This window comes from Salmo trutta, chromosome 35 (assembly GCF_901001165.1).
Source record: "Salmo trutta chromosome 35, fSalTru1.1, whole genome shotgun sequence".
NCBI classification, from domain to species: Eukaryota; Metazoa; Chordata; class Actinopteri; order Salmoniformes; family Salmonidae; genus Salmo; species Salmo trutta.
In genome coordinates, this window is record NC_042991.1 from 24,130,500 (window position 1) to 24,155,735 (window position 25,236).

General features: G+C 41.0%; 1 protein-coding gene across 1 annotated transcript in view; it reads right to left on the minus strand.

Moving 5' to 3' along the window:
* LOC115174903 (heparan sulfate glucosamine 3-O-sulfotransferase 5-like) overlaps nt 1-19,121 on the minus strand; it is a 109,312-nt gene extending 90,191 nt beyond the window's left edge. The window contains exon 1 of the mRNA XM_029733912.1: nt 18,287-19,121. The gene's annotated coding sequence lies outside the window, so the exon portion shown is untranslated. The remainder of the gene's footprint in view (nt 1-18,286) is intronic.
* Nucleotides 19,122-25,236: the final 6,115 nt, after the last annotated feature.

Sequence of the window (25,236 nt, forward strand, 5' to 3'; positions counted from 1 at the left end):
ACTTGGGTCAAACGTTTCGGGTAGCCTTCCACAAGCTTCCCACAACAAGTTGGGTGAATTGTGGACCATTCCTCCTGACAGAGCTGGTGTAACTGAGTCAGGTTTGTAGGCCTCCTTGCTCGCACACGCTTTTTCAGTTCTGCCCACACATTTTCTATGGGATTGAGGTCAGGGCTTTGTGATGGCCACTCCAATACCTTGACTTTCTTGTCCTTAAGCCATTTTGCCACAACTTTGGAAGTATGCTTGTGGTAATTGTCCATTTGGAAGACCCATTTGTGACCAAGCTTTATCTTCCTGACTGATGTCTTGAGATTGCTTCAATATATCCACATAATGTTCCTTCCTCGTGATGCCATCTATTTTGTGAAGTGCACCACCCCCACAACATGATGCTGCCACCCCGTGCTTCACAGTTGGGATGGTGTTCTTCAGCTTGCAAGCTTCCCCCTTTTTCCTCCAAACATAACAATGGTCATTATGGCCAAACAGTTCTAGTTTTGTTTCATCAGACCAGATTACATTTCTCCAAAAAGTACGATCTTTGTGGCGGTTTTGGAGCAGTGGCTCCTTCCTTGCTGAGCGGCCTTTCAGGTTATGTCAATATAGGACTCGTTTTACTGTGGTTATAGATACTTTTGTATCTGTTTCCTCCAGCATCTTCACAAGGTCCTTTGCTGTTGTTCTGGGATTGAGTTGCACTTTTCGCACCAAAGTACGTTCATCTCTAGGAGACAGAACGCGTCTCCTTCCTGAGCGGTATGACGGCTGCGTGGTCCCATGGTGTTCATAATTGAGTACTATTGTTTGTACAGATGAACGTAGTACCTTCAGGCGTTTGGAAATTGCTCCCAAGGATGAACCAGACTTGTGGAGGTCTATACGTTTTTTTTATTGAGGTCTTGGCTGATTTCATTTGATTTTCCCATGATGTCAAGCAAAGAGGCATTGAGTTTGAAGGTAGGCCTTGAAATACATCCACAGGTACACCTCCAATTGACTCAAATTATGTCAATTAGCCTATCAGAAGCTTCTAAAGCCATGACATAATTTTCTGGAATTTTCCAAGCTCTTTAAAGGCACAGTCAACTTAGTGTATGTAAACTTCTGACCCACTGGAATTGTGATACAGTGAATTATAAGTGAAATAATCTGTCTGTAAACAATTGTTGGAAAAATTACTTGTGTCCTGCACAAAGTAGATGTCCTAACCAACTTGCCAAAACTATAGTTTGTTAACAAGAAATTTGTGGAGTGGTTGAAAAACAAGTTTTAATGACTCCAACCTAAGTGTATGTACACTTCCGACTTCAACTGTACATACTGTCTTCTGGACATAGGATGAGCTATCTATCTACTGTTATACATACCTTTTCCTATTTATATACTGTCCATACTGTCTATACACACCACATATTTATATTCCGGACTCCGACATTCGTCGTTCTTTTTCAGTTTTTTCATTTTTTGAAATTAGTTGTGTGTTAGTATTGTACTGTTAGACATTTACTGCACTACTGGTGCTACAAACACAAGCATTTCACTGCGCCTGTTTTAACATATGCTAATCTCTGTGTACGTGATTTGAAATGACATAAATAATATTGCACTGTACTGTATATATTTAGACTGTATTTTCTGTGTTTTGAACTACATTTCAAGCAAGAACTGTCTTCCTGCCTGATTTCCCTGAGGAGATCCAATTAGCTTGTTTTCTCTCCACTTTGATCCACTTTGATCACTTGAGCTGAGATGTAGTCATTCCCAACTGATGAGTTATCTTATTTGTCTCTAAGCGCAAAAACACCAGAAGAGTCTCTGGGTTGTCATTGTATAACTATACCCATGATAATTCCACACATAAATGTCCAAAATGATTGGCACCCTTGATAAAGATGAAACAAAATGATGTAGAAAATAAATAATACAAATACTGAACTATATTCTATGCAAAAGAAATTGGGGAAATTATATTATTTTATACTAACACAATTGCTCAGAGAACTATTTGATCACTGATTTAATATCTAGTTTTACAATGAGTCATTCTGAACATGAGATTTCTTCCTGCCAACTCTAAAATTATTCTGCTTTTTTGCATGAACATCACACAAACTTAATCAGGGGAAGCAGCAGATGAGTAAATGTATTGGAGCTGGTCTAGACATAGATACAGGCAAAGTAACAAGCACAGTGGTAAACTTGGCCTCGCTGGCTCCGAGCCCACCTAGTAAACAGAATCAGGAAAAGAACATCTGTCTCTCAGACCTCAGTGCTCTGTGTAGACTGTAGAGGGTAGAGAGAACCCCCTCTAAAGTAAATCTATAGTCTCACTCCATGGCTGCCATGTGCTCCAAGAGCAAGTCACATCCATAATGCAGACAGGGTAGAGGAAAGGAACCATGCCTAAAATAAGCAGAGCCTTCTTGATGGCAGTGCTTCCTGATCTGAGGTGGCCGGGGAGGGGAGCCACACTACTGCTTCTTCTTCTGGCCGGCTGTGGCTCCATTTGGCATGGCCGCCACTCACTGTTGAGGCGGTGATAATTGTAGATTGCTGAAATCATTGACCAGGAGGGCCTCTAAATGGACATCTACAGGCAGAAGGATGAATGGTTAAGGGTAAGCAAGCCTGATTGATACCGCACACACAGCTCTGCAATAACATGGACAATCTACTCCAAGATGGCCGCAAGGCAAAGTGCACACGAGCAGTAATCCAGTCCCATGTGATGATCAAGCTCCCAGGAGTATCATTTTCCTTACACAGTGTTGAGTACAGTGACTCAGGTGTTGTGAGTAAAGCAAAAACAAATGTTTTTTTACTTCTTTCAGCATGAAATTGTTTTGTCAGTCAGAGGAGAGAAAGGGAACTTAACCCCAAAGAAGTCCCAGTGAAGTGTTTTGACTGTGAGCTTAATAAACCATGAAGAAATCCTTAATATGTCATGCTCTGCTGTATTGACAAATAATGAAGAGTGCATCAGCTGGGGACACAGAGTATATTAAATCACACACTCAGCCAAAAGTCATGTAACAGCCAAGGCAACAGCTATTCCCACGAAGCAGCCCTTTCTGTGCATGCTGGGTGCTGTGATGCATCACTAGTTAAGAAACCCAGCAGAAAATGAAAGCTCAGGTGGGTTAGAAGTGTAGAAGTTCGGACGACATAGTTTCTCTGAGGCACAGCACCACAGTGACCTGTCAATGCTCAACAGAGAGACATAACTCTTCAGCTATCACATGAGAGGTTGTTGATAGGAACCGATGACATCAACATGAATACTTTTTCCGGTAAGATGGGATACAAGAGACATTGACTTCAATGTGGAGGGCCCTGAAATCTATGGATTGCTTTGTCCATTGCTACATCCTGTGTAATAAGATCCTGTCAATTGCTCCCTCTCAAGCCCCTATGCTAAGCTATGAACCTTGGAAATAATATTGAGTGGAGCTGACTTCATAAAACATGGCCACTTATAATATATTTTTTAATAGGATTCTGCGGTTTTTACGGAGGCTCATCTAACCATGGCCACTGTTACCATGGTTTATTTACAGCGGGGTATAAACATTCCAATGATTACAGAGCTCATATAAACTCTGCCTCATAACCCGACTGTTGATAGTCATCTATTTTCTTTGACTTGCAGATACTGTACAAAGTATCATGTCTATACTTTTCATGGCTTTATCATGTCTAGACAGCTGTGTAATGCATATCGCATCCCAATGGGTTTCTTTACAACTTTTTCCCCTTGCATTGGGCTCATAGTGCAGAACTGTTTGACAGGGTATATTATACATATAGTATGTAGATGAAGAGTTTTACCTTGGCCATGGCCTCCTAGCCACAGCTCTGGAAATGTGTGTTGACCCCACACAGCGTGGCCCGCATCAATCTTCCCCAACGTATGACACTTCCCTCCTCACTGACCACGCACGCAACAGCCGGCCATTATATTCATGGCTTGTTATCAATAATCTCTTGTTCCGTGAAATTGTGTCAAAAGGACACTACTGATCCCACAAATCACAGAGCAGCAAATCCATTTATACACAGAACCACGTCTAGTGGATTTAATTCTGCTGAACCAATACTATGATGCAGTGTTTTACTGATAAGAACGGCATGCCTTGGAAATAAATCAATCTATTTGCACAGATGAGTAGCACTGCTTATGCACTACTTGGGAACTGCTCAGGGACATATTTGAATTGAATAAATACACCTAATATCTGTCAAATGACAAGCATGAGGGATAATTGAGACACAGATATATTCCCTCGCAGACTTGCAGTCACGGAATTATTCAGACCCAAAGCAAATATGTATCTTCACTCTCGTAAAAGTGTTCATAGTTGAGTCTGAGTTCTGGGGTGATAGCTTTCCCTGCTCCTTGGGCTGAATCAGCACCATGGACAGCAGCCCTGCAGACTCCTTCACTCAGCCCTCCTCTGCTCTCATCTACAGTGGGGAGAACAAGTATTTGATACACTGCCGATTTTGCAGGTTTTCCTACTTACAAAGCATGTAGAGGTCTGTAATTTTTATCATAGGTACACTTCAACTGTGAGAGACGGAATCTAAAACAAAAATCCAGAAAATCACATTTTATGATTTTTAAGTAATTAATTTGCATTTTATTGCAAATACCTACTGTATAGATCCTGTACTACGAAGCCCTGGGGCTAAGGATACTGTAGCCTACCCTACACAGTCTAGGAGGGAGGTCTGTCCCATAGAAATATCATCTCATTATAGTTCTGTGGTCTGTCTATGCCACTGGTTGCATTGGTAATGGTTCCAACACATTAGCTGTCGATGTCTAACACTTGAATGTAAATATATTTATTCAATAGTATTTAAAGGAACACCCCAGAGGAAGTTGCCACCACTATTTAGACGTAATTTCCTGTCCTAGAGAGAAAATACATGTTTAGGTTTCACCTCTAAAGAATGACGAAGGCTACTGATACATATCACAAATTGGGTGTTGGAATTTCCACATGGAGTTGATAAACATCAACAAATAAGGCACTGACAGCTGTCAGTGTAGCTAGCTAGCATGCTAACATTATCTAGCTAGCTACCTTTCTAACCTTATCTAGCTAGCTAATGTTATCTGTTATTGCTGTTTTTTTTAACTACACCGTATTCAAAAGATTAGCCAGCTGGCTCAATGGCTGGTTCTGGAGCTGGATTGGTCATACGTATTGATTTAGGGAAAACCACTGGCCTATCTTTGACTTTGCCATCTATTGTTATCTCCAAAGTTTTTGCATCTTCCATAAATTGCGCCTGCAAATCCGCCATAGAAATAGATAGAAAGAATAAGATGAAGCTCCGCTAATATGGAGAACTTTGACAGATAGCTGATATTAGCTTTTCTGCATTGTAATGGACACGGTGCAACCTTTGGTAGGTAGGCTGCTGGCAGGCTTTGGCCACAGTACAGCAAAGCCTAGTAAGCCCGTGCTCATGGTTCTCACAGGGGAAGTGAAATGATAGACTACAATGACTTCGCTCATGATCATGATCATGCACACCACGGGTTTGCTAAATGCTATCATATCACACAATTATACCATATATAAAATGGTCAAATATAGAGTACCAGTCAAAAGTTTGGACACTACTCACTCTACTCACTCTTATTTTTACTATTTTCTACATTGTATAGAAGTTTGTGCAAAGCTGTCGTCAAGGCAAAGGGTGGATATTTGAAGAATCTGAATTATAAAACATATTTTGATTTGTTTAACACTTTTTTGGTTACTACATGATTCCATATGTGTTATTTCATAGTTTTGATGTCTTCACTATTATTCTACAATGTAGGAAAATAGTAAAAATAAAGAAAAACCCATGAATGAGTAGGTGTTCTAAACTGTTGACCGGTAGTGTATATATGTACATCTACTGATCTAGACAGTAGCTGGAGCTCCAGAATGGATGACCTCGCTCGCTGCAACCCCCCCAGTCCATCTCCCCCCGGTCCGTGTCCATACCCCCTCCCTTACAGCCCCCCCCCCCCCATCCTCCTCATCTCCATTGCGCCTTGCGATGCAGAGGCTGCACCTAATCTTGGAAGACGCTCAGCTGCCCGCTGCTTAATGGAAGTGGCTGTCGGAGATGGAGAGCACCTATGGCCTGTAAATGCATTTGTTGACCCTGAGGTCATCAGCTTCGGTGCTCAACGCAAACTGTTATTCTCAAGGCCTTTTTTTCTGCTGCCTCAGCTTTTTACCCCCCACCACCTACCACATCATCCAAAACGCAGAGAGAAACATGGAAGAATGAATAATACATCCCAGTTCATGCATGTATTGTGTTCATATGAACACAACACTGCATGTGTAAGTAGCAGAGTCTAGGGTAAGTAGTGAAGCAATTGAAAGAACCTAAAGCTTGAACAGTGGACTTTTCTTCTACTGTAGTTACATTATTGTGTTCGTTACAGTGTTTTGTACATTAGCATTAGGTCAGATTTCTGCATATAATATAATTAGTACAGCAGATTTAAAAGAAAACCCAGCAAATGAGATGTTAATAAAAACACAGTTGTATGCTGCTGAAAGGGCCAAACTGGATGGCTGATGCAGTGTTGTGGAGTAAACAGAGAAACAAAGTCAACAGAACCACTTTGAAGACTAAAAACTCCAGTCCCTCTGTGTTTCCATCAACACTTACAATTGAGACCTCTGAGATATTACACAGCTCAGGAAAACGCCATTTGAGAGAAAGAGAGAGAGTGAGAGAGAGAGAGATAGAGAGAGAGACTGGATACAACCATGGAACATGCTTACAATGTGTAAACGCAGAGATGTCAAAACAAAAATGACTAAAAACTGAATTATTTTCAGGGGCTGTAATGTTTGTATAACCTCCTAGGTCACGTAAGCAACAGTAAGCTTAAGAAGCTGTTATGCAGCAGGCAAGGCTGCAGCTCTGAGAGGATAAAAACCTGGAGGTTACATCCCAGAGGATGTACTGTACCTTGACTTGTGCCAAGCCCCACTTGCACCTCATTCTATCCGTGACAAAAAATGTAATGATGGATTGTGTGTGCATCTGAGAGAGCAGAGGAGTGCAAGAGGTGCACTGGAACAGTTTCAGCAAATGTTACACACTAATATTCCCAAATTGAATACTGCATTTGAGTGTGGTTATTTCCACTTTATTAGGAGACACAAAAAAAATACAAAAAATAAAGCTAGCCATGAAACAACCCTGCACATTAATACTTGAGCACATGCTCCAAAAAGTAGAGGGAAGGGGAGTATTTGTAATTGTGGGATCTGACACTGAAACGCATTAGGTGAGTGTTCTTGTTTTTATTTACATTTTTTATTTAACCTTTATTTAACTGGCAAGGGCAAGGGCATTGCACTCTCAGGCCTGGAGAGGGTTCAGACACAAAACTTTACATTTGGCCAAGTGAGAACATGAGTTTCTAAGCAAAAGTGACAGTTTTTGCTTTCAGGATGATTTTAATATTTCAAAAAGCCAACAGTGTCAGAGTACTTTAAGTCGAGGTCCCTGATAGTTCTGCTTGAGGGTAATGATCTTATGATAGTAATATTGTTTGCTGTAGCAAGGCATTTCCATCAAAAAGGACCCATGAGCACCAACATGGGAAGTTCATAGGAGCATGTCAAATTGGGTGTCAAATGAAAGCTACAGTAAGAGTCTATATTTTGGGGAAATTAAGGCATACAGTATATACATTGTCACTAGTTTAATCCACTTCAATCAGTGTAGATGAAGGGGAGGAGACAGGTTATAGGATTTTTAAGCCTTGAGACAATTGAGACGTGGATTGTGTATGTGTGCCATTTTGAATGGGCAACACAAAATATTTAAGTGCCTTTGAATGGGGTATGGTAGTAGGTGCCAGGCGCACCGGTTTGTGTCAAGAACTGCAACGTTGCTGAGTTTTTCACGCTCAATAGTTTCCCGTGTGTATCAAGAATAGTCCATCACCCAAAGGACATCCTGTCTACTCGACACAACTGTGAGAAGCATTGGAGTCAACATAGGCCAGCATCCCTGTGGAACGCTTTCATCACCTTGTAGAAGTGATTCTTAATGTTTTGTACACTCAGTGTACATCAACACACAATAATGTTGACGTAAAGACCCCTGCCAACTAATATCAACACATATTTCGTTTTGGATAAATTATTTACCTTCTGTAAGTTTAAGAAACATAAACTTTTGCCTTGTAATTCCATTCCCAAAAACCCACATATCTTTAAGATATTTTCTCATTTCTGTCCCTCATGAGGGGGGAGGATAATGACAGTTCACAGAAGTAACAAGTAATTAGTGCTGAGGATCGGTTATTTTTCGTTCTTTAAACAAAAGGCACTGAATTGGTGGAACGACCCACTACCTTCTATAAACACGTCACTAAAATCTAGGATACTTGTTTAGTCTATGTTAAACCATTATGCTCCATAACATAGTTAGAACATAGTTGTCCTAACATCGTTAATCAGATGCCAGTAAGAGTCCGAGTTACCTGTCGGCCTTAAGAAAGGGCCTGCAGTCTATTGCATTAACCTAATGTTGAATATCTTATTCAAATACATGCAACAGATTGCATTATCTATTCAAAACAGTGTCCTCAACAGCATCATTCTCTTATTATTCTCGTATTATTATTGGTGGTAGATAGCACTGGAGTCAGGTCCGTCAATCTAAAGGACAATGCTGATGTTCTGACTGACTATTTTAGGGCTATGACGTGGGCGAGCACTGGGTGTCACTCAGCCTATGTGCCCTACTCCGTGGGCTAATTGATGACTAAAGGAATGCTGTAGCCTCCTAGCTCTGCTATGTGAGACCAATTGAATATTAATGGGATTTTGTTGTTTTGACAGCAGAAACTTTCCAGTTTCACAGCCTTTATGGCCTCTGACATGTCTCTTATTAACGCCCCTCGGGCTGCAACAGGGTGACCTGAATACGCCATCAGACACAAGACTGTCCTGAGAATATAATAAAGTTATGAGGAGAGGAGTCTGCCCTCTCAGAGATTCAGGGAGTAAACTGGCTATGAAATGAATACATTGTAGAGGAGCTGGTAGACTGATATTCTGAAACCATGTAAACTAGATCCTTGTGTTTGTTATGCTGCCTGCAGAAAAAACACAAATCAATCCCACGTAATCGTTGATCCACATAAGCACTGGAGATCAAACATGAAGGTTTTGTCGTGGTTTAAGTGATCAACGTTCTTATGCATTAGGAAAACATGTTCACATGAATCGAAGCAGTCCTGGGTCAACTTCTTTCTCAGAACATAGTTTAAATGGGCAGCAGGGTGTTCTAACTGGTTTCCTATGAGAAGTAAGACGTGCCCAGGAGACATCCAGACCATTTCTACCTAAATCCTTCCTTGGTTGGTTCTCTTGAATTATTCAGCTTGCTATTAGATGAAAGTCATGCAGCCTCCAGCTCCCCCCCAGTTCCACTGCTTATAACACACCCAGACAGGGTGGCCAGCACTGACAATAATATCCCATAGCCCTTTTCCTCTTCCTCCTCCTCTCTAAAAACATACAGCAAGTCAGTAGAATTCAACATAGAACTTTAAGACTCTTTACATTCCATGTGGCCTACATGAAATCAAAAGATGTCTCGAGTGATGACGGGCTGAACAGAAGCACTTTGCCTTGTGGTTACACAACTCTGTCCTACACAGCCTCGTTACATTCAATTATTCATGTATATAAACCCTTAGCCTGACCGGAGGCCCTCGGCATTACATCTACAACTGTGACTGCATATTCCCAACACAACCTACAGTACAGTCAACTTGGGGAAAATACCACACCGTATGAATTAAAAAAGGATGTGCTCCCCTATTAATTCCAATAAATTATTATCATGTCAGTTTCACACCAGTATTTTATTTCACTAGTTTCACCGAATCATTAATCTCTTTTAGTGAGAGAAACCAATAAAAAATGAGAACTATAAACTTACACAGCCTTAGATCTGCTCTGCTCCATATTTCTTCTCTACTGCTATCAGTGTGAAGGCTATCTGGGTAATTGTGTTTTGCCTGCTGTTCTTCTTTTCTAAGTGCATCTGCTTAGACCTCAATTACAAGGGGCCATCTCTATAAGAAAGGGAGGTAATTGAATACGGTGTGGGTCATCCCATTTATTAGTATGACTCATCATTAACACTCTGGCAACAGCGATCGATACAACGTAAGTGAAAAAAGGACTTGAAAATAAGGCTCAAACAGCAACTAAGCGCTCCATCAGATAAATGCCGCCCATAACTCAAAGTGGGTCGGAGAGAGAGAGAGAGAGAGAGAGAGAGAGCGAGAGAGAGAGAGAGAGAGATTTCTCTCTGTCCGAGGGCCGGTTAGATTACTCCTCATCAGCATCACTCTCCAGTGGCTCAGCCAGATCTGACTGACATCAAGCACTCCAGACTCCATGTCCCTGTCTCTCCATTCATCTCTGTATGTTTCAGGTTCACCTCTCCTGGCCGCCAGTAGCAGTATCTCCAAGATGGCAGATTCCTAGATGTTTCAGTCTGTGGATGCAATCTCAGAGTTGAGGGTTAAATCAGAGGAGACTGTCTGTTTACAGAATTTGTATCTCAATACTATTTGACTTGAATCAAGTTGTCAACCCATCCATTTTCATTTGCCTGGATCCATCTAAGAGGCTTGTCTAACTGTCCTATCGCAGACAATTTCCTGTTGAAAAGTGGAAATATTAAACTCAACATACTCCGGGGCTTGGAACCGATGCCGCTGTATGACTGCTTCTGAAAGACTCTTGCCTCGGCACAGAATTGTCAAAGCCGATCTTTTTGCAAGAAATAGCCTCAGCAATCCTAGCTAAGTCGACAGAACCCAGTGGAGAAACTAGGTCCACGGTACACACTATGCTCGCTCTGCCAACACTGCTAAGTATTCACGCTAATTGTTTCTGTCCCTGAACGCTGAAGACTTTGAATCTTTAAAATGGTACAGGGCAGTAAAACTTGTAGCACTCCATCCACAAGCCCTACAGGGGATGTATAGCTCTCCCAAAGACATGGGGTTGCCATGGCAACTCTGAGAGCACCTCCCTATAAAATGTGTAATTGATAGCGGTGAATAGCAGCTCAAAATTAATCACGCTTCTCTATCACTTGTGTTGCATTCCACTGTCAGACAGATCAAATCTGTATCCCGTAACTCTGTGTGGCCCAAGTTAGGAGAGTACTCTATCACTACATAAAAAAACTGACAGACTTGTCTAGACGTCCTAAAAACTATCAAATCATCTTCGCCAAGAATGGGATGTTGTTTCACTAGCATGAATCACCCAAAATTATCTCAAGTCTTTATACTGTAATAAACACTAAACCAGACATATGACTTGCTGGTATTGTTTGTGATGCCACTTGTAAGGTAACATTACAGAATATATTTGTTCTCATATCTTGTTCTCAGCAGAGTGAATTGAAGAAGAGAAATTAGGTCCCTTCTCTCTCTCTCTGTCCTTTTCCCCCTCATTCCTGGCAGCCATGGGGGCCAGGAAGGTGCTTTCTGTGAAATTGATGAACCTGACTCTCTTTTAGTTATGTCTACGATTAGTGAACCAAGCTTCTACAGTGTATATTGTTTACGGTCAAGACTTCAGCAGCGACGCAATAATGCAAAAAAAACCCAAGAAAACGCTGAACCCTGACGCAACTCGACACGCCACCGAGGAGAAAAATCCCCACCACAACCTCTGTCTGTCTCTCTGAAGTAATGAGCGAGTGCTCTGCAGTCAGACAACAAACAAATACTGCTCTCATAATTTATGTCAACAGAGAGGTCAGGCTGGAGAATGATACCCAGGACACAGCCGGAGAGGAAGGCAGATCAGATAAAACTTGATGTTTATCAATTGATTCACAAGCGTGAGACTTTATGAAGCTTTGAAGGGGGAAGGGGAGATTGTAATATCTTCCCCAGAATCTTTTTTTGTGTTGCCAGATCTATGCCAGAATGAAACATTCATTTAAAACTACATCTTATAAGAGACACTTTATGTATAACATTTGAATGATCTTGAATGATCTGATCTTGTGTTTGTATTCAGCCAGTGGCCAATATGGTCAGTCAACAGTCAATCACTTGTGTCATATGATTGAAAGCTGTGGAAAGAGCTTGACAGAGACACATAAGGGATGACTGACATGCATAGAGGAGATTATGCCTTTTATTAGGAATGTTGACCTTCTCTCTGCAGCTATCTGCATTGGGTCTTCCATGGGACTGAACATACAGTGCAGAACAGTACACACATTCCTCCACTCAGGTCACTCACTATTCCTAATAGAAGCACTGCTACAGGTGCGCTATCATGGCTTAGCCTACAACAGAGACTGGGTGGGGGACGATAAGTAATGAACAGCGAGAGCTTGCAACAGGGACGATGAGGAACACGGGAGGGAGCGAGGTCGTAGGCATCACTCACAGAAGGAGTCGTCGTCATTATTTATGCATTCCAAAGTCATTTACACACAGTACAGAGCACTGGTAGTAAATATGGATCCATGCTAGGGGTAATTCCCTGCGTTTTCATTCAACGGCTTTAAAACCACAAGCACCACAGAGGGAGAGCTATCACTTTCACTGTTCATCCAAACACAAAGGAAAAGAGATACAATTCCTGATATACCATGCAACTGATTCGAAAACCTGTAGCAAAAGCTACTCAACAACATATCACCAATACTATGGCATGCATTTCTGTATTTCTAATTAGACCATGCTTATTTCATATGTGAAATAAAAATGTGTTTGAAAGAGAAGCTCAGTTGGAAAAAAGAAAAGGAGAATCAGAAGTACAAACTCTAATGTAAGGATTCCAACGGTAAACCCTTGAGAAGGGTGTCTAAATTGCTTCAGATGAATCCTGAGAATGAAACCCATATGGCTAATGGATGTGGATTGTGATATTGTTTTCAAAGGTGCTAGTACTCACCGCTGTCCTTCAGATGTTACACAGCCAGACCTCCACAAATCATTACTGGGAGGTATAATAGAGCACATTTGATCAGACCCAAGAGGAACAGAATGCAAGGGAAGAGCAGATCGGTCTGTGAATAATGATCACAGTCACCTTAGCTATAACTCACCAGCCACAGGTAGATGACTTAGATAGGGTGAGGACTGAGGACTGCCACATTTTTACATGATACGCAGCAGGTTTTAACCCCTTTGCCCATCTCTTCTCTTTCTCTAATTGCATTCATTGCAAGCAAGCAATTTATCCCAGTTGTTGTTCTGCAAACACCATGGATTATTATGGATCAGGAATGATGACACTGCTTCATAAGGGCATGCTTCCACTGTGTATGTTTTTAATGGTTTTACTTGTATACTAAATACATTAAATTAGTGCTTCTGCTCCCAAACGTGACTAAAATGTAATATAACTAACTTGGGTTTTGAGAGATGGAGAAAATGTATTCACCGTAAAGGACACTGTAAACTCTGAGTGACAGGGTACTCTCTCTCTCTCTCTCTCTCTCTCTCTCTCTCTCTCTATTTCTTTCCTGGGAGTTTTACAGTGCTTGGCAAGCTCTCCAGCCAGGCCTGTTGTTTCATCAGCCAGAAGCAGGACACCTCATTTTTTACCTCCAGAAGGTCAATGGAGACTGGCCTATATTCAGCTTTCAGCTTCCTGCCTGGGAACCCTGCTGCAGCCCTACCCAGCGGGAATCATTAAGATGAATACAACAATATGGTGCCCTGGCTGCCTCTCACTGTTTGCCATTATGGCATTTATTATCTCAAATTAGGCTTTCGACAATGCAGCAGCCCTTAGTTCATCCCTGTGGTGTACTGTTGCCTATGTGGGGGTGGAAGGTGAGTGGAGAGGGGAAAGACACACTCCTTTCATGAGATCCATCATTAACTTACAGTTTCTGCTGAGAAGGAGAAGGATATCAAGCTCTCTAGTGAAGTCTACTGGTTCCCATGTTTTATTTAAATTTGATTTATTTCACCTTTATTTAACCAGGTAGGCCAGTTGAGAACAAGTTCTCATTTACAACTGCGACCTGGCCAAGATAAAGCAAAGCAGTGCGACAAAAACAACAACACAGAGTTACACATAAACAAACGTAGTCAATAACACAAAATAAAAAACAATTGAAAGATCTATGTACAGTGTGTGCAAATGTAGAAGAGTAGGGAGGTAGGCAATAAATAGGCCCTAGAGGTGAAAATAATTATAATTTAGCATTAATACTGGAGTGATAGATGTGCAGATGATGATGTGCAAGTAGAGATACTGGGTTGCAAAAGAGCAAGAGGGTAAGTAATAATATGGGGATGAGGTAGTTGGGTGTGCTATTTACAGATTGGCTGTGTACAGGTACAGTGATGGGTAAGCTGCTGAGACAGCTGATGCTTAAAGTTAGAGAGGGAGATATAAGACTCCAGCTTCAGTGATTTTTGCATTTCGTTCCAGTCCTTGGCAGCAGAGAACTTGAAGGAAAGGCGGCCAAAGGAAGTGTTGGCTTTGGGGATGACCAGTGCAATATACCTGCTGGAGCGCGTGCTATGGGTGGGTGTTGCTATGGTGACCAGTGAGCTGAGATAAGGCGGGGCTTTACCTAGCAAAGACTTATAGATGACCTGGAGCCAGTGGGTTTGGCGACGGATATGCAGTGAGGGCCAGCCAACGAGAGCATACAGATCGCAGTGGTGGGTAGTATATGGGGCTGTGGTGATAAAACGGATGGCATTGTGATAGACTACATCCAGTTTGCTGAGTAGAGTGTTGGGGGCTATTTTGTAAATGACATCGCCAAAGTCAAGGATCGGTAGGATAGTCCGTTTTACGAGGGTATGTTTGGCAGCATGAGTGAAGGAGGCTTTGTTGCGAAATAGGAAGCCGATTCTAGATTTAATTTTTGATTGGAGATGCTTATTCTGAGTCTGGAAGGAGAGTTTACAGTCTAACCAGACACCTAGGTATTTGTAGTTGTCCACATATTCTAAGTCAGAACCGTCCAGAGTAGTGATGCTAGTTGGGCGAGAGGGTGCGGGCTGCAATCGGGTGAAGAGCATGCACTTAGTTTTACTAGCATTTAAAAGCAGTTGGAGGCCACAGAAGGAGTGTTGTATGGCGTTGAAGCTTGTTTGGAGGTTTGTTAGCACAGTGTCCAAAGAAGGGCCAGATGTATACAGAATCGTGTCGTCTGCGTAGAGGTGGATCAGAGAATCACCAGCAGCAAGAGCGACATCATTGATATATACATAGAAAAGAGGCGTCCCGAGAATTGAACCCTGTGGCACCCCCATATAGACTGCCATATAGACTGCCATAATTCCGCACAACAGATTTGACACACTGAACTCTATCTGAGAAGTAGTTGGAGCCAGGCGAAGCAGTCATTTGAGAAACCAAGGCTGTTGAGTCTGCCAATAAGAATGCGGTGATTGACAGAGTCGAAATCCTTGGCCAGGTCGATGAAGACGGCTGCACAGTACTGTTTTTTATTGATGGCGGTTATGATATCATTTAGGACCATGAGCGTGGCTGAGGTGCACCCATGTTCAAGTCTGAGCTGGAGAACACAGAGGCAGGTGGCTTAAGGAAGTTATGCCGTTGTCTTTCTACCCATGTTGAACATCCAACAACATGGCACTGCAATGTGTAGATACTAACGTGGTTCATTCTGCCATTGCACATTATTCAGTATTGGTCTGTGTGGTTTATGTCTTTGTTTCCACAGACTGTTATAGATGAGGTTGGAGACTTAACTAATTGCAAAATACCTATTATAAAGTAAATGCAGAATAATGATGATAGGCCAATCTACACTGCAAAAAGCATCTGTAGACAGTAATGAAACTAAATCACCACAGAGAAATGAGTGGAAGACACAAAGAGATAAAAACAAACACACAGAACAAAGAGCCTACACATAGGAAATGAAAGAGAGGGGAGGCTGAGAGAGAGAGACACACACACACAGAGAGAGAGAGCGAGAGAGAGAATCTGTTGATGTTATCCATTATTTGGTGGTATTGTTACATATCAAATCAAAATCAAATCCAATTGTATTTGTCACATGCGCTGAATACAGCTTGTGTTGACTACTGTGAAATGCTTGCTTACGATCCCTTCCCAACAATGCAGAGTTTAAAGATAAAAAATAAAAAACTAACGCAAGAGGAATAAAATAAAATACACAAGAATGGAGCTACAGTATATACAGTGAGTACCGGTAACAGATGTGCAGAATTAAGAGGTATTTGAGGTACATATTTACAGTACATGAAAGCAGGGCAAAGTGACTAGGTATCAGGATAGATAATAATAAAAGTAAAATAAAGAACAGAGCAGTAGCAGCAAATTATGAGTGTAAAAGAGTGCGTGTGTGTGTGTGTGTGTGTGTATGCATGTGTGTTTGCGTTGTGTTGGTCGGTCTGGTATCACTTTAAACTCATGAATTCCATTGGCATAGGAAAAATATGACTGGATCGCACAGAGCAAGCTTAGGGTGCAATACAACCAGCGCTTTCCTGTCTAAATAATGCCTTGGTCTCCATCCTTCAAAACAGAACACAGAGAAACCCCAAGAGTAAGCCTGTGAGGGATACATTAAAATACACTAACTCTTGTGTTTATAAAGCAAAGACCCTCTTGAATCTACCTACCCAATCACTAGAAGCCCAGATCTGTTTTAAGATCTGAAAATGTCTGACATGAGAGCTCTATTTGCACATCAGAGTAATCAGGTTCTATTGATTTTAATTTGCTGGATGAAGGTGAAAACTTTGAGAACAGGTCTAAGAAAATACAGTACATGACCAAAAGTATGTGGACACCTGCTCGTCGAACATCTCACTCGAAAATCATGGGCATTAATATGGATTTGGTCCCCCCTTTGCTGCTATAACAGCCACCACTCTTCTGGGAAGGCTTTCCACTAGATGTTGGAACATTGCTGCGGGGACTGGCTTCCATTCCCACAAGAGCATTAGTGAGTCCGGGCACTGATGTTGGGCGATTAGGCCTGGCTCGCAGGTGGCATTCCAATTCATCCCAAAGGCATTCGATGGGGTTGAGGTCAGGGCTCTCTCATTTCATGAAGTTCCCGACGAAACAGTTATTGTGCTGACTTTGCTTCCAGAGGCAGTTTGGAACTCAGTAGTGAATGTTGCAACGGAGGACAGGTGATTTTTATGCGCTGTACAGTCCCGTTCTGTGAGCTTGTGTAGCTTACCACTTCACGGCTGAGCTGTTGTTGCTCCTAGACGTTTCTACTTCACAATGACAGCATTTACAGTTCACCGGGGCAGCTCTAGCAGAGCAGAAATTTGATGAACTGACTTGTTGGAAAGGTGGTATCCTATGACGGTGCCATGTTGAAAGGCACTGAGCTCTTCAGTAAGGCCATTCTACTGGTAATGTTTGTCTATGGAGATTGCATGGCTGTATGCTCGATTTTATACACCTGTCAGCATTGGGTGTGGCTGAAATCCACTAATTTTAAGGGGTGTCAACATACTTTTCCTTATAAAGTGTATTATAGTACATCCTAAAAAGCAATCTGTAAGCGAATGTATCTCAAAAGCTATCTCTATGATTTTTTGTTTTATCATCAACACTTTTTATGAATTGCCTGTGTAATGCATTTAGTGATCTCTATCACTCCCATAGTACAGTATATAGCAAAACTTGCTATAAGAATTCATAAAGCAATTTACAGCAAATAACAGCATAAACACATACTGTAGAGGCGGTGCATGTTTATAATACATCAACTATAAACAGGTGATAAAGTGTTACAAGTTAATTTAGTTGAAATATGTTTCAAATTCTGGAGGTTATTACATGCTTATTAGATGGAGATATAGTATACTATGTATCCAATACAGAAGTTAGTATAACTGTGAACTGAAAGGCTGACATAAGGGAAACTTTTGTTTGTTTGTTTATAAATATTATATTATTAAATCATGGGCAAAAATAATGATGTCTAGAAGGTCAATTTGAGCTCTGTCCTGACCGGTGGAAATATGGAGGAAAATGCAAAGGCCTATTATTTCTGTGAACTAAGTTATAGGGACTTTGGGATGAAAACTTAAAATATGTCAATACAGCCTATGCTTCCTTCTAGTTACCTGTCTAAATGCCTTAGTGACGAATTAGTCGGTAGAAAACAGCCTAGTCAGAACACTGCGCTGTGCCGACTTTGTGAAACGCATGACACGTCTAGAAAAATGTTTTGAACCAACAAAATGTTACTGTACCTGTTCGGCATCCTCCTCGGGACACGGCTATCCTCTCAGCAGCGAAATGCACAAAAACTGACAAGATGCAGTAGATGTCAGAAAGCGCCTCCTCATAATCAACTTCCCGCAGGCTAGAGCAGGTGCTTCTCCGTCTCAAGCACCAACACACACTGCCGGAAGAGTTGTCCCGGAGCGAGTCGTCTAGAAAATGTTCTGGTCGGCTGTTTTCATATGCTCTCAAAGTATTCTAAACATTCATCTCGATGGTTCCAGACTGACACCAGTCTTGGCGATAACAAGACAGGTGTAAATCTGCTAGATTAGTGGGATATTAATGGTGTTGGTGAATCTCAGAGCTGTCCCGCGGAAATTTTAGATCTGCATTCAAGTACGTCCTCTCCTGTTCTCTCTGGTTTAAGGGGACCTTGAAAAAATACTGTGCTGTTGGAATATGCGCGTTTAAGCTTTTGAGTTCCAAATACAATAGGATCGCCCACCATCACAGACCTCGACCACTAGCAGCAGACTTGTGACGGACGACTGATGTTGAGAGTTTGGGCGTGTTTCTTGGAGAAGAAAGGTGGATGCGGAAAAGACATGCAGCTCAGCTCAGACAAGAAAGGTGATGGTCGGAGATAGTGCAATAAGTTTTTTGTGAAGTAGGCTACTGCAACTTCCATGTCCAAATGTGAATCAAATTAGCCTACCGTAAAAACAGATGTGGTCCTTTATATAAAAATCCTCAGCTATGTAGAATGTAAATAATTGATAACCAGGGCAAAGTGTGTGTGTTATTGACAAGGAGAGGTCCTTAAATATCCATAAAACCAGTAGTACCACTTAATATTTGAAAGACTATCCAGGGGCTTCATGCTTGCCACTGTCATGACATAATATAATAGGACAATTAGCTGATAACCCATATCATCAGCTCTACTGAGAATGCCCTAGATAATTTGGCACTGAAGTCGGTATTTGATAAAGATGCATCCAAAGCATAACTTTGGATGCAATGCCACAAATATCAATTAGTACATTAGAAGATTATCAACCTCCTAATACAGTTGTATATAATATCGATAACGAGGCTTCTCAGTCACTAGGCTAGTTTGGCCACAAAAGCTATTTGAAGAACTAGTCTGGATGTGTGGCACTCACAGCTGCCAGATGGTCATGCGTTAGATTTTTCAATTATTCAGTCATCCCAGAGCAGATTGAATCTGTCAAGCGTAAGACAACATGGCTGGTCTTTTCCTGTGCTGCAAGTGGAACCATGGGATATGTACTAGTGAGTACCAATTTTTTTTACATCAATAAATGAATATACATCCCTGCATATTCAAATGTAACTAATAAAGCTTATGCAGGTGCTGTTGCTCAAGATTTAGTTACAGTAGTTGGAGAGCAGAATGTGTCGTTTTCATTGCAGAGGTGAAAAAACATTATTTACCCATTCCAACTTTTACTAACCACCCAGCACTTATCTGCACATTAAAAAAAACATGTTATTCCTTTTAATAGATGTTGAATGTTTGCTCCATTCACTAATGCATCACATAAAATCAAATGCAATTATGGAAATGACCAAAAGTTGGAGAAGAATGTGTGAAAAGCAATAAAACAAAACCTGGTCATAAATTCACTAAAGAGACATTATGTGAAGGTTAAGACATTTAATGGTCCACAATTACCATATTGGCCATTAGTGATATTAGACTGAAGCTTTAATGATTGCCTGTATGATTATTATACCAATATATTAACAAGATCGCTCCTGTCACATTAACAGAACCAAATCAAATCAACGTTTATGTGTCACGTGCACAGAATACAACAGGTGTAAAACTAGCTAAGAAAAACGAATCTCCAAAATGTACTTCACATGAACGATATCTCCCACTACATTAAAAGTTGATAATTGTAGAAATATAAATGATTAAACCCTTACCGTGTACCTAGACTACCGGTCAAACATTTTAGAACATCTACTCATTCAAGGGTTTTTCTTTATTTGTAGTATTTTCTACATTGTAGAATAATAGTGAAAACATCAAAACTATGAAATAACACATATGGAATCTTGTAGTAACCAAAAAAGTGTTAAACAAATGAAAATATATTTTACATTTGAGATTCTTCAAATAGCCACCCTTTGCCTTGATGACAGCTTTGCACACTCTTGGTATTTTCTCAAGCAGCTTCACCTGTAATTATTTTCCAACAGTCTTGAAGGAGTTCCCACATATGCTGAGCACTTGTTGGATGCTTTTCCTTCACTCTGCGGTCCGACTCATCCCAAACCATCGTAATTTGGTTGAGCTCGGGGGATTACGAAGGCCAGGTCATCTGATGCAGCACTCCATCACACTCCTTCTTGGTAAAATAGCCCTTACAAAGCCTGGAGATGTGTTGGGTCATTATCCTGTTGAAAAAGAAATTATAGTTCCACTAAGCCCAAACCAGATGTGATGGCGTATTGCTACAGAATGCTGTGGTAACCATTCTGGTTAAGTGTGCCTTGAATTGTAAGTAAATCACAGACAGTGTCACCGGCAAAGCACCATCACACCTCCTCCTCCATGCTTTACAAGGGGAAATACACATGCGGAGATCATCCGTTTACCCACACCGCGTCTCACAAAGATACCGGTCTAATGTCCATTGCTTGTTTTTCTTGGCCTAAGCAAGTCTCTTCTTCTTATTGGTGTCCTTTAGTAGTGGTTTCTTTGCAGCAATTCGACCATGAAGGCCTGATTCACGCAGTCTCCTCTGAACAGTTGATGTTGAGATGTGTCTGTTACTTGAACTCTGTGAAGCATTTATTTGGGCTGCAATTTCTGAGGCTGGTAACTGTAATGAAGTTATCCTCTGCAGCAAAGGTAACTCTGGGTCTTTCATTCTTGTGGCGTTCCTCATGAGAGCCAGTTTCATCATAGCGCTTGATGGTTTTTGCGACTGCACTTGAAGGAACTTACAAAGTTCTTGAAATTTCCGGATTGACTGACCTTCATGTCTTAAAGTAATGATAGATTGTCGTTTCTCTGCTTATTTGAGCTGTATGGACTTCGTATTTTACTAAATAGGGCTATCTTCTGTATACCCCCCTACCTTATCACAACACAACTGATTGGCTCAAATGCATTAAGAAGGGAAAAAAATCCACAAATTAACTTTTAAGAAGGCACACATGTTAATTGAAATGCATTCCAGATGACTACCTCATGAAGCTGGTTGAGAGAATGCCAAGAGTGTGCCAAACTGTCATCAAGGTAAACGGTGGCTATTTGAAGAATCTCAAATGTAAATATATTTTGATTTGTTTAACACTTTTTTGTTACTACATGACTCCATATGTGTTATATCATAGTGTTGATGTTTTCACTATTATTCTACAATGTAGAAAATAGTAAAAATAAAGAAAAACCCTTGAATGAGTAGGTGTTCTAAAACTTTTGACTGGTAGTGTATGGTTGTCCTCTGTAGCTGAGTGCCTTTCTTTATTTGCTGAAATCCATACTTTTTAATAAAGCGTTAATCAAATACAACCAGACTGTTTCCTTGTGTCGACTGACAGCGATTCGATGTATTCGGAGGTGCATTCCGCCCACGCTTGTCTCCGCTCAACTCCGTTGATGTGAAGTACATTGTAGAATAATTTTTTACATGGCTAGTGTAAACCATACAGCAGAATGCTTAATTACAAGCTCATCCTCAACAATGCAGAGTCCAATATCAAAGCTACGAAATAAAAAATCTAGGATAGGATCTTAATAAAAGCAAGGAATCAACACTAGGTCAGATAAAAATGAAAGCACGAGATATAAAACACACAAAGAATATAAGCTATATACAGACCACTGACACTATGAATGTGCCTTCAGAAAGTATTCACACTCCTTGACTTTTTCTACATTTTGTTGTGTTACTGTCACGGTTGTCGTATGTAATGGAGGACCAAGGCGCAGCGGAAGTGTGGATACTCATATTTTATTTCCCCAACAAAAGGAGTAAAGCATCCACCGGAAAACAAAAAACCACGACAGCAGCAGCAACAGTTTGCAGGCTTCAAAAAACGCAGTGCAAAACAATTCCCCACAACCCCAAAGACAAACACACACACCTATATAGGACTTCCAATTAAAGGCAACTATACACACCTGCCTTCAATTGGAAGTCCCAATCATCAACCCAACATTTAACAAACACAAACCTGCCACGTCCTGACCCCAAAACTAAAACACTAGCTCCATCTGCTGGTCAGGACGTGACAGTTACAGCCAGAACTTAACATTTATTAAATTGTGATTTTGTGTCACTTGCCTACACACAATACCCCATAATGTCAAGTTGCAATTACGTTCTTAGACATTTTTACAAATTCATTAAAAATAAAAAGCTGAAATGTCTTGAATCAATAAGTATTCAATCCTTTTGTTATGGCAAGTCTAAATAAGTTCAGGAGTCATGTGCTTAACAAGTCACATAATAAGTCACATGGACTCACTCTGATTGCAATAATAGTGTTTAACATGATTTTTTAATGACTACCTCATCTCTGTACCCCACACATAAAATTGTGTAAGGTCCCACAGTCAAGCAGTGAATTTCAAACAGATTCAACCATAAAGACCAGGGAAGTTTTCCAATTCCTTGCAAAGAAGGACACCTATTGGTAGATGGGTAAAACAAAAAAACAGACATTGAATATCCCTTTGAGCATGGTGAAGTTATGAAAATACATTTTGGATAGTGTATCAATACACCCAGTCACTACAAAGATACAGACGTCCTTCTTAACTTAGTTGCCAGAGAGGAAGGAATCTGCTCAGGGATTTCACCATGAGGCCAATAGTGGCTTTAAAACAGTTACAGAGTTTAATGGCTGTGATAGGAGAAAACTGAGGATGGATCAACATCATTGTAGTTATTCCACAACACTAACCTAATTGACAGAGTGAAAAGAAGGGAGCCTGTAAAGAATAAAAATATTCCAAAACATGCATCCTGTTCGCAACAAGGCACTAAAATAATATTGAAAAAAATATGGCAAAGCAATTCACTTTTTGTCCTGAATACAAAGTGTTATGTTTGGAGCAAATCCAATACAACACATAACTGAGTTTCACCCTGAGTACCACCATATTGTCAAACATATTGGTGGCTGCATCATGTTCAGGGTATGCTTGTAATCTTTAACAACTGAGTTTTTCAAGATAAAAAATCTACGGAATGGAGCTAAGCACAAGCAAAATCCTAGAAGAAAGCCTGGTTCAGTCTGCTTTCCACTAGACACTGGGAGATGAATTCACCTTTCAGCAGGACAATAACCTTAAAAACAAGGCCAAATCTACACTGGAGTTAGTTACCAAGAAGACAGTGAATGTTCCTCAGTGGCCAAGTTACAGTTTTGACTTAAATCTGCTTGATAATCCATGGCAAGACCTGATAATTGTTGCAATGATCAAGAACCAATTTCACAGAGCTTGAAGAATTTGAAAAGAGTAATGTTGCACAATCCAGATGTGGAAAGCTCTTAGAGACTTACCTAGAAAGACAGCTGTAATCACTGCTGTATTGACTCAGGGTGAATACTTATCTAATCAAGATCAATATATTTTTTCCACATTTTCAAATTTCTCTTCCACTTTGACATTACAGAGTATTTTGTGTAGATCGTTGACAAAAAATGTGGACAAAGTTAAGGGGTGTGTTGTTAAAATGGCGCCGGAGAAGAAGGCCGACGTTTTACGTGTCCCCAACCGATTGTGTTTTTTTGTTAATTTATTAGCATTTTTTGTAACTTATTTTTGTACTTATTTATTCCATAATTATTGCCCACACCGTCTCTTATGACCGAAAATAACTTCTGGACATCAGGACTGCGATTACTCACCACGGACTGGCAGAATCCTTTTTTTCCTTTAATGCAGCGAAAGTTAAATCCGTTTTACCAAATTTCTGTCAGCATGTTAAATGTGCAACCAGAGGAAAAACAACTCTGGACCACCTTTACTCCACACACAGAGACGCATACAAAGCTCTCCCTTGCCCTCCATTTGGCAAATCTGACCATAATTCTATCCTCCTCATTCCTGCTTACAAGCAAAAATTAAAGCAGGAAGCACCAGTGACTAGATCAATAAAAAATTGGTCATATGAAGCAGATGCTAAGCTACAGGACTGTTTTGCAGGCACAGACTGGAATATGTTCCGTGATTCCTGCGATGGCATTGAGGAGTACACCACACCAGTCATTGGCTTCATCAATAGGTGCATCGATGATGCCGTCCCCACAGTGTCCTTATGTACAAACCCCAACCAGAAACCATGGATTACAGGCAAGATCCGCACTAAGCTAAAGGCTAGAGCTGCCGCTTTCAAGGAGTGGGACTCTATTCCGGAAGCTTATAAGAAATCCCGCTATGCCCTCCGACGCACTATCAAACAGGCAAAGCGTCAATACAGGACTAAGATTGAATCATACTACACCGGCTCTGATGCTTGTCGGATGTGGCAGGGCTTACAAACCATTGGCGACTACAAAGGGAATCACAGCCGAGAGCTGCCCAGTGACACAAGCCTACCAGACAAGTTAAACTACTTCTATGCTCGCTTCGAGGCAAGTAACACTGAAACATGCATGAGAGCGCCAGCTGTACAGGAAGACTGTGTGATCACGTTCTCCACAGCCGATGTGAGTAAGACCTTTAAACAGGTCAACATTCAAAAGGCCGCAGGGCCATACAGATTACCAGGACGTGCACTGCGAGCATGCACTGATCAACTAGCAAGTGTCTTAGTAGTGCTTTAGTAGTGCCATAGTGCCTGTGCCCAAGAACACTAAGGTAACCTGCCTAAATGACTACTGACCCATAGCACTCATGTCTGTAGCCATGAAGTGCTGTGAAAGACTGGTCATGGTTCACATCAACACCATTATCCCAGAAATCCTAGAACCACTCCAATTT